At 37.2% G+C, this 7,500-nt stretch overlaps 1 protein-coding gene across 1 annotated transcript in view; it reads right to left on the bottom strand.

Moving 5' to 3' along the window:
• Window positions 1-7,500, bottom strand: part of LOC137653230 (locomotion-related protein Hikaru genki-like) — a 384,986-nt gene that overhangs the window by 108,931 nt on the left and 268,555 nt on the right. The gene's annotated exons all lie outside the window — the stretch shown is intronic.

Genomic DNA, 7,500 nt, shown 5'->3' with positions numbered 1-7,500 from the left:
GGAAGCAGTTCGAGCCACTTTCATTTTTGCTCAGTATTTTGATGACTCAAACACATGTGTACTGAATCCGTTTTCATGTCAACAGGTACACCTAGGAGAGGGGATGCAGAGTGAGAACCAGTATGGTGCGGTTACGTCATCTGCTACCCATAGGCGAGACGAGCCCTTTACCCCCAGCAATGTAGAGGAAATAAGAACGCACCGACTATGCGAGAAAAGGCATTTAAGTTCGAGTCCTACTCGTGAGTGGGCAACCTTCACTAGGCCCACCGGCCATGGTAAGCTTATCACAGCCATGGTGGACATCCATACGCCATACGACGTCCAATAGTTTTTCTTAGTCTAAATGTCTCCCCGTCGGCTCTCCCGAGGTATTCTACCAGTTAAAAGTAAATTCCACTTTATTTGAATGATGAAATCATTTAAGAACCAGCGAGAAACTTATTAATCTTCTGTTATGCACCATCAAGATTTAAAGTTCCAATTCACCCGCTTTGAAGAAGATTTCTACTCATTTTTATTCGTGAAAATGTACTTAGACAATAAATCCTTCTTTACGATTTCACCATCGTCTAATTTACCGCTTCCTATCCTGTATTTTTATAATATTACCCCAGGCCCGTATGACAGATTTGGTGGCTTTATGGTGGGATAAAGAGGATTAAAAACAAGTCTTATAATGAGCAAAAGATGGAGTGCAGCAGCTACCAAAATAATTGGCTTTACACGTGAAGAGTTATGAAGATGAAACACGAGAAGCAAGAAATAGACATTTCGGGAGAAGCGGAAAGGAAAACAAGGGAGCAAAAGAAGTTGAAGAACATAACTAAAGAAGATAAAAGATGAATGGAAGTCCTTAGAAAGATCAATAAGAAAATCCTGACGATGATGTGGAAAATAGTAGCAGCCAGAAGTTTTGTGAACCAGTCACCCACGGAGCACCTGCTGGGAGGAGAACTTAGCTGCCTTCTGTCGAGACGAGTGGGCCGAAACAGACGGCGCCCAAGGGAGGAAACCGTATGGAAATACACCCGTCCTCGAGAGGATGACACGAGAATGTTCCTGTTGGAGGAGAAGATGGTGCGCCCTCATGTAAAGCCAAATTTGCCGTTTTGTTGAGTTTCCCATCGCGGGAGCAACACCATCGAAACTCGCCATCCAAACTGGCGACCCAGGACCTTACTATGGACCCTGTCAAGGGAAGCAGATGGGGTGCTTCAAATTGCCCTAACCATAGAGGATTTCGTCCTCGAAGCAGCAGCAGCGGGTGCATTGATAGAAATGGTGCGCCCACAAAAGCCAAGGACAATCCCGAATATTGGAAAAGTTCCCAGACAGCAACTGTAGGACGAGTTACCCAAGGCGACCCACAGCAATTAACCCACATATAAGTTCAGTAAAATGGTACAAAATCTGTAGTTTTATGATTAACTAATAAGTTTTGAGGTTTTTTAAAACTGTTTAGAGTAACAAAGTTATCATTCTGTTTTCTTTACATAATGATCAAATTAAAAAAAAAAAAAAACCCTGGTTTTCATCGAAGGATGTAACTAATCGAGTAAAATATCTTCAGTGTTAAAGCTTCGAGTAACGATTAACTTTTCTTTTCACAAAAGAAGAAAATAAAATTTTGTTGCTGTGTGGATAAATGAGATTTTTGTTTTTTATGCTGCATGAACTATAAGTTTCCATTGCATTGTTTCTTTGGTTTGTAGTAGTTTGTTTCTGAAACCTTCGTTGTCAAACATGTTAAATGTTTTTTTTTTTTTTTTTTTTGAAAAGAAGTAAAGTCACATGTTAAAATAATTCTGTGTTAACAATAAGTTGTTTAATTCTAGGGAAGAAATATAGAAAGTTTGTAAATTCAGTGTTAAGACGAAATTTATGAAGTTCTTTATGATGTCCCTTTTGAGTATGTACTTAGTAAAATTATGGAGAAAGAAATGTAAATTAGTTCCATTGGTAATTTGAGAAATTTGTGTCACGATATTTGTTCTTACGTCATACTTCGTATTGTCGATCAGTAGCCTACTTAGATTGTTATGAGATGTTTTAAAAAGAAGGTTAAGCTATTGTTTGTCTGTTTTAGTCTGAGATTATCCTAATTGATGAAGATGAGCTTGTTAACGTATTAACAAAAGTAAGTTCAGTTGTCAACAGTTGTTAGGTAATTTGTAATGTCACGTAGATTTAAAAATCTTGCATTTAGTTTCTTTTGGTTGCAGTGTGTCACAAGTGATTTGTTCACCAGTATTCGGTCTGATTGATGACACCGAGCATTGTCAACTAGTTATTTTCAGAAAGTGATGTCAAATGATTTAGCAGGGAGCATGAATGTGTTTGTGTTAAAAGGCTGGCCATAGGCAAAAATGTATGAAGCAAATGTGATGATGTGTGGATTCCCTGAGCAAGCTTTATGTTGTTACAGTCACTGTTAAAGAGCACGTCTTGAATAAGTTTTTGTGTGTGTGTGTGTGTGTGTTGAGAAGAAATCTAAGATTTTGAAAAGTAACGTAATTTCTTTTTACTTAAAGGTCACAATCAAATCTTTATTTTCTAACTCTATATAGGATTGTGTTTTGAAAAAATCGTGACAAGTGAAAAAAAAAAATTTAATTCTTATGTATTTTTCCGATTCTTTTGACTCGCGAGAAAAAATTAGTAATATGAAAAATTTGAGAAATAGCAAACAAGTTGCCGTAGATTTTTTATTTTTTGTGTCAAGGGATAAAGTAAATGACCGGAATGTGTGTAAAACCAGATATTTATGACACGGTAATTTTAGCAGTAGTGTTAAAAGATTCGATTGTCTAACATATGACCAAGGCAAACTAGACACCATGTCAGCATAAGCTTTGAAAGGCACCCTGTGTGTTGAAGAATAGCTTAGTTAAGCAATAAACTCTGATTCATGTAATGAGTTCTAGGATTATTTGCTTATTTTTGAGTATTGAGGGAATAGTATTAGCAAAAAAAAACTTTGGGTTAGAAAGTGATAATGAGTAGCCATACCATTGCCTTCGTTAGTTAATTGATGTTTGATAAGAAAAAGTTATGATTTATGTCAGATTGTGTTAAAGAAAAAAGGATATGTTTTTTGTGTCAAAGTATAACATGAAAGGTGGATTTGATTGTAATTAAGTGATTTGATGAATCCATGAGATAAAGCCTAGTATTTTAATGGCTTTGTGTACGTTTAAAGACCATTGATAGGCTAGCTAATTACCCTTCAGAATTATGTAAGTCACAGTGACTTGTCTCAAAGATCAAACGAGACTCGTTGTTATGTACGTGTGATTTGTGTTTTGCTTTCTTTTTCTGTTTGTGTGGTTTGTTTATGCCGGAATACCCTGTTTTGTGTATAGGTTAGGGACGTAATTTTAAGATTTTGAACTCAATTTGTTTTTTCGGTTTAAGTATTTTTTGCATACTATGTTTTAGGGAGTTTTTTTTCTGATGTTTTTAGCTGTAAGTTTTTTGCTCGCTAAGAAATGCAAGAAAGATGCGAGGTAGAAAGATTTTGATGATTGTTGGAGAGTTTAGGTCAGCAAAATTCGACCTATGTGAGTCCCTGTGTGTGAATGTTTGCGTTTGCATACGTGCGCATGAATATATAAGACGCGCAGAGAGAGAGAGAGAGAGAGAGAGAGAGAGAGAGAGAGAGAGAGAGAGAGATGTGAGATTGCGCACGCTCAGGAGCAGCGTTAATTTGTCTGCAGAATAAAAAGAAAAGAAAAAATAAAGTAGAGATGGTTAAGTGAGAATTTGTTTCTTTATGTCTGATGGTGTCAGAGCTTTGTGAGATAGTTCTGTGGAAAAGATGAGAGAGAATTGTTTGTTTGGGCTAATGACTGCTCTTTAAGTATCTTATGGAAGTAAGAAAGTTTTTCTTTAAAGTTTTTTTTTCTTTTTCTGCGTAAATTGGTGAAGGAGATTTTTTTTCATTGACCTCAGTGACAGGTTATGAAGAATTTGCTATGTTCTGAATAAAGTTTAACGTAATTTTTTTAACAGTTTTGACTTTAGAGAATTTCTACAGCGTTCAGTTTTAACGTAAATTTGCGTTTCCACCTGGTATTTTTTGTTGTTCGAGATTTAACGTAGATCTGATCGGAATAATTTTCTCTATTCGTAATTGCACTAGGAAATTTTTATTTCAAATTAGTTCTCTGTGAAGTGTTGTTGCACTCCCCAAGAGAGATTAGGTCACCAGACGTTTAATTGGGCTCCACAAGGCACTAGAAGAATTGGAAGACCCATGCCTACATGGCTTAGGGCTATAAAATGCGAAGTAGGAGATGACAATGTGTTGGTAACGCAATAGCTTTTGTTTGCGTGATGTAGGTCAGCTTGGATGAATAAGTGTCCTAGAATGATTGTTGTTTGTTTGCCAGAGTTTGAGTTCTGCTTAGTTTATGTAAAGAGCAGAAGAGATAAGATAACACAAGATGAGAGTATCAGTGTTGTGAAAGCACTGTATGTAGAGTGTGTGTCCGTTGTGAAACTTATGTCAGAAAGCTTGTTTTCGGTTGTAATGCGAGCGATGTGTCACCAGTTTGCCCAGATTAGAATTTGAACGACTGGGCATGGAGAGTTTGAAAACAGCCCTGATGACGCTTGGGGAAAGCATGTCAGGGAGACAGACAGACAGACAGACAGACAGAAATCAAGAGAGAGAGAGAGACAGACAGACAGACAAACAGACAGACAGACAGACAGACAGACAAACAGACAGACAGACAGAAACCAAGAGAGAGAGAGAGAGAGAGAGAGAGACTTTCTGTACTTGGGAGTCAAGATGCCCTTAGAGTTTTTTATGTCACTTGTTGTGAGTTGGCAGGTACTGACTGAAACTTGGGAATTTGGACATTCCTGTTGTGGATGTTGAAGAATAGTTTTCTTTTTTCACCGTCTGGTTGCATTGGTGTTTTGTTTTGATGCTTTTTGATGCCCTGCCTGACTACAATTAAGGAGTGGGGGTCCGACCATTTGAGCTAGCGAACCCTCTGCCTGTAAGGGAAGCTTTGCCCCTAGAACAATATTTTCCAAGGAGGACCACCCGCCAGGCACCCAATGAGGGCGGCGATCAGGGAAATACTCCCACTCAAGGAGTGGTTTCGGGGATCCCAGGCATGCCTTACTCAATGCAGAGTATAGGCACAACTCAAATGATTAGTTGTAATCGTACTATTTTAATTTTTTTTTTTTCCATGAATATCAGCTGAAGTGTTCCGAGAGGAGGAACGGAGCTTTGTTTGATTATGATACTTTTTGTTAGTATAATACTGTTAGTTAACTGCCGATGATGATGCGCATTAATTAGTTAGTTCCTTAGTTTTCGATACAGCTGTTTGAAGATGTTGGATAATGTTTTATCATTTTTAAAGATATTGAATAATGTTTTATCAAGTTTGAAGATATTGGATAATGTTTTATCATGTTTAAAGATGTCTAAAAGATGTTTTGTAATGTTTTAAATATATCAGATGATGATCTTTTCTAGTGAGTTCTTCGCATATTATTGTCACTATTTGATGATAACTGTAGTGGATCCAGGTATACCCAGGAGATACGAAAATACCTATGGTGAGTGAATATTTAGGATATGTGCACATGTGTTGATTTTCCGAGGAAGTGTTTTTTAGTGAAACTTTTCTTTTAGGTAATTTGAGATTTTTTTGCTAGCAACTATCGTTTTTGGGTTGGAGCATAATGAATGTTTAATGTATTGTGTTTACCATCACTATATCTTAGATCTCTTTCAGATTGAGAGTCCAATGAATGAGCCAGAATATAGGCTTGACATATGACGGCATTAATTCTTTTTGTACAATGACTGCATCCACTAATGGACTGTAGGAATTATAAAAGTTAAGTATTTTTAAATACAAGGGTTACTTTCTGTTGTATAAATTGTTGTAACTTTGCAGTCACAGTCCTCTATGATATGTTTTTTAATAAGATAAGTAATATTCATATATGTTCAATAAAATATGTATATCATGAATACAGATGTGTGTAGTGTTAATTGATGATTAATTCTCTTTTTTATTTGTTTTTAACATATGTTCACTGATAATGAGTATTTTAGATGAGTTTGAGAGGTGAGTTTGATTTTTTATCGATAATTTTTCACCAGTTTCCATTTGCTGTGAAATGTGTTGATTATTTCATATGAATTTTCAATCTAAGTCTTGTTCACCTTTCTTGGAGGTGAACAAGGCTTCCCAAGGATCATGAAGACTGGTTTTGAGTAGAGTAATTTTTAGTGTTTTTTTTTTTTGATAATTTTTATTAAAAGTTAATGGCCTTTGCTTTGTTTTAAAACAGTTTTAAATTCTGAAAGGCTCAGGAGAGCCATGAGTCAGGTAGAGGCGAGTTTGTCACGGACAAATATATTATTTTAAACAAAGGCTAAGAAGTAAAGTAAATGCACAGAAAATAGGGTGGATATTAACATGCTATCATCTTGTCTCCCTGATTCATGGGTTTTTGAGAAGCAGTTTGAGCCACTATCATTTTTGCTCGGTATTTTGATGACCCAAGCACACGTGTACTGAATCCGTTTCCATGTCACCAGGTACACCGAGGAGAGGGGACGCAGAGTGAGAACTAGTATGGTGCGGTTACGTCATCTGCTACCCATAGACGAGACAAGCCCTTCACCCCCACCAATGTAGTGGAAATAAGAACGCACTGACCATGCGAGAAAAGGCAGTTAAGTTCGAATCCTACTTGTGAGTGGGCAACCTTCACTAGGCCCACCGGCCATGGTAAGCCTACCACAGCCATGGCGGATGTCCATACGCCATACGATGTCCAATAGTTTTTCTTAGTCTAAATGTCTCCCCGTCCACTCTCCCCGGGTATTGTACCAGTTAAAAGTAAATTTCATTTTATTTGAATGATGAAATCATTAAAGAGCCAGCGAGAAACTAATTAATATTTTGTTATGCACCCTCAAGATTTAAAGTTCCAATTCACTCGGTTTGAATATTTCTACTCATTTTTAATTGTGAAAATTTACTTAGACAATAAATCCTTCTTTACGATTACACCATCATCTAATTCACCGCCTCCTATCCTGTATTTTTCTATAATCAACCCACGCCCGTATGACATCGGGGTTGTGGTGAATGAAGGTGACGGAGAGACAGAAATTGAATGCGTTTGAGATGAAGTGTCTGGTGTATGCCTGGTGTATTTAGAGTAGATAGTGTTAGGAACTAATTAGTGAGGGTGAGAACGGGTGTTAGAAATGATTTAGCAGCTAGAGGGGATATGAATGTGTTGCGGTGGTTTGGCCATGTTGAGGAAATGGAAAATGCCTGTCTGCTAAAGAAGGTGATAAATGCAACAGTTAATGGGTTAAGTACAAGAGGATGGCCAAGGTTTGGGTGGATGGATGGAGTGAAGAAAGCTCTGGTTGACAGGAGGATAGATGTGAGAGAGGCAAGAGAGCGTACTAGAAAGAGGAATGAATAGTGAGTGATTATGACG

The sequence above is a fragment of the Palaemon carinicauda genome, chromosome 14 (genome assembly GCF_036898095.1).
Source record: "Palaemon carinicauda isolate YSFRI2023 chromosome 14, ASM3689809v2, whole genome shotgun sequence".
Lineage (NCBI taxonomy): Eukaryota > Metazoa > Arthropoda > Malacostraca > Decapoda > Palaemonidae > Palaemon > Palaemon carinicauda.
The sequence above is the reverse complement of the archived record's forward strand: the minus strand, read 5'-3'. Positions and strand labels throughout refer to the sequence as shown.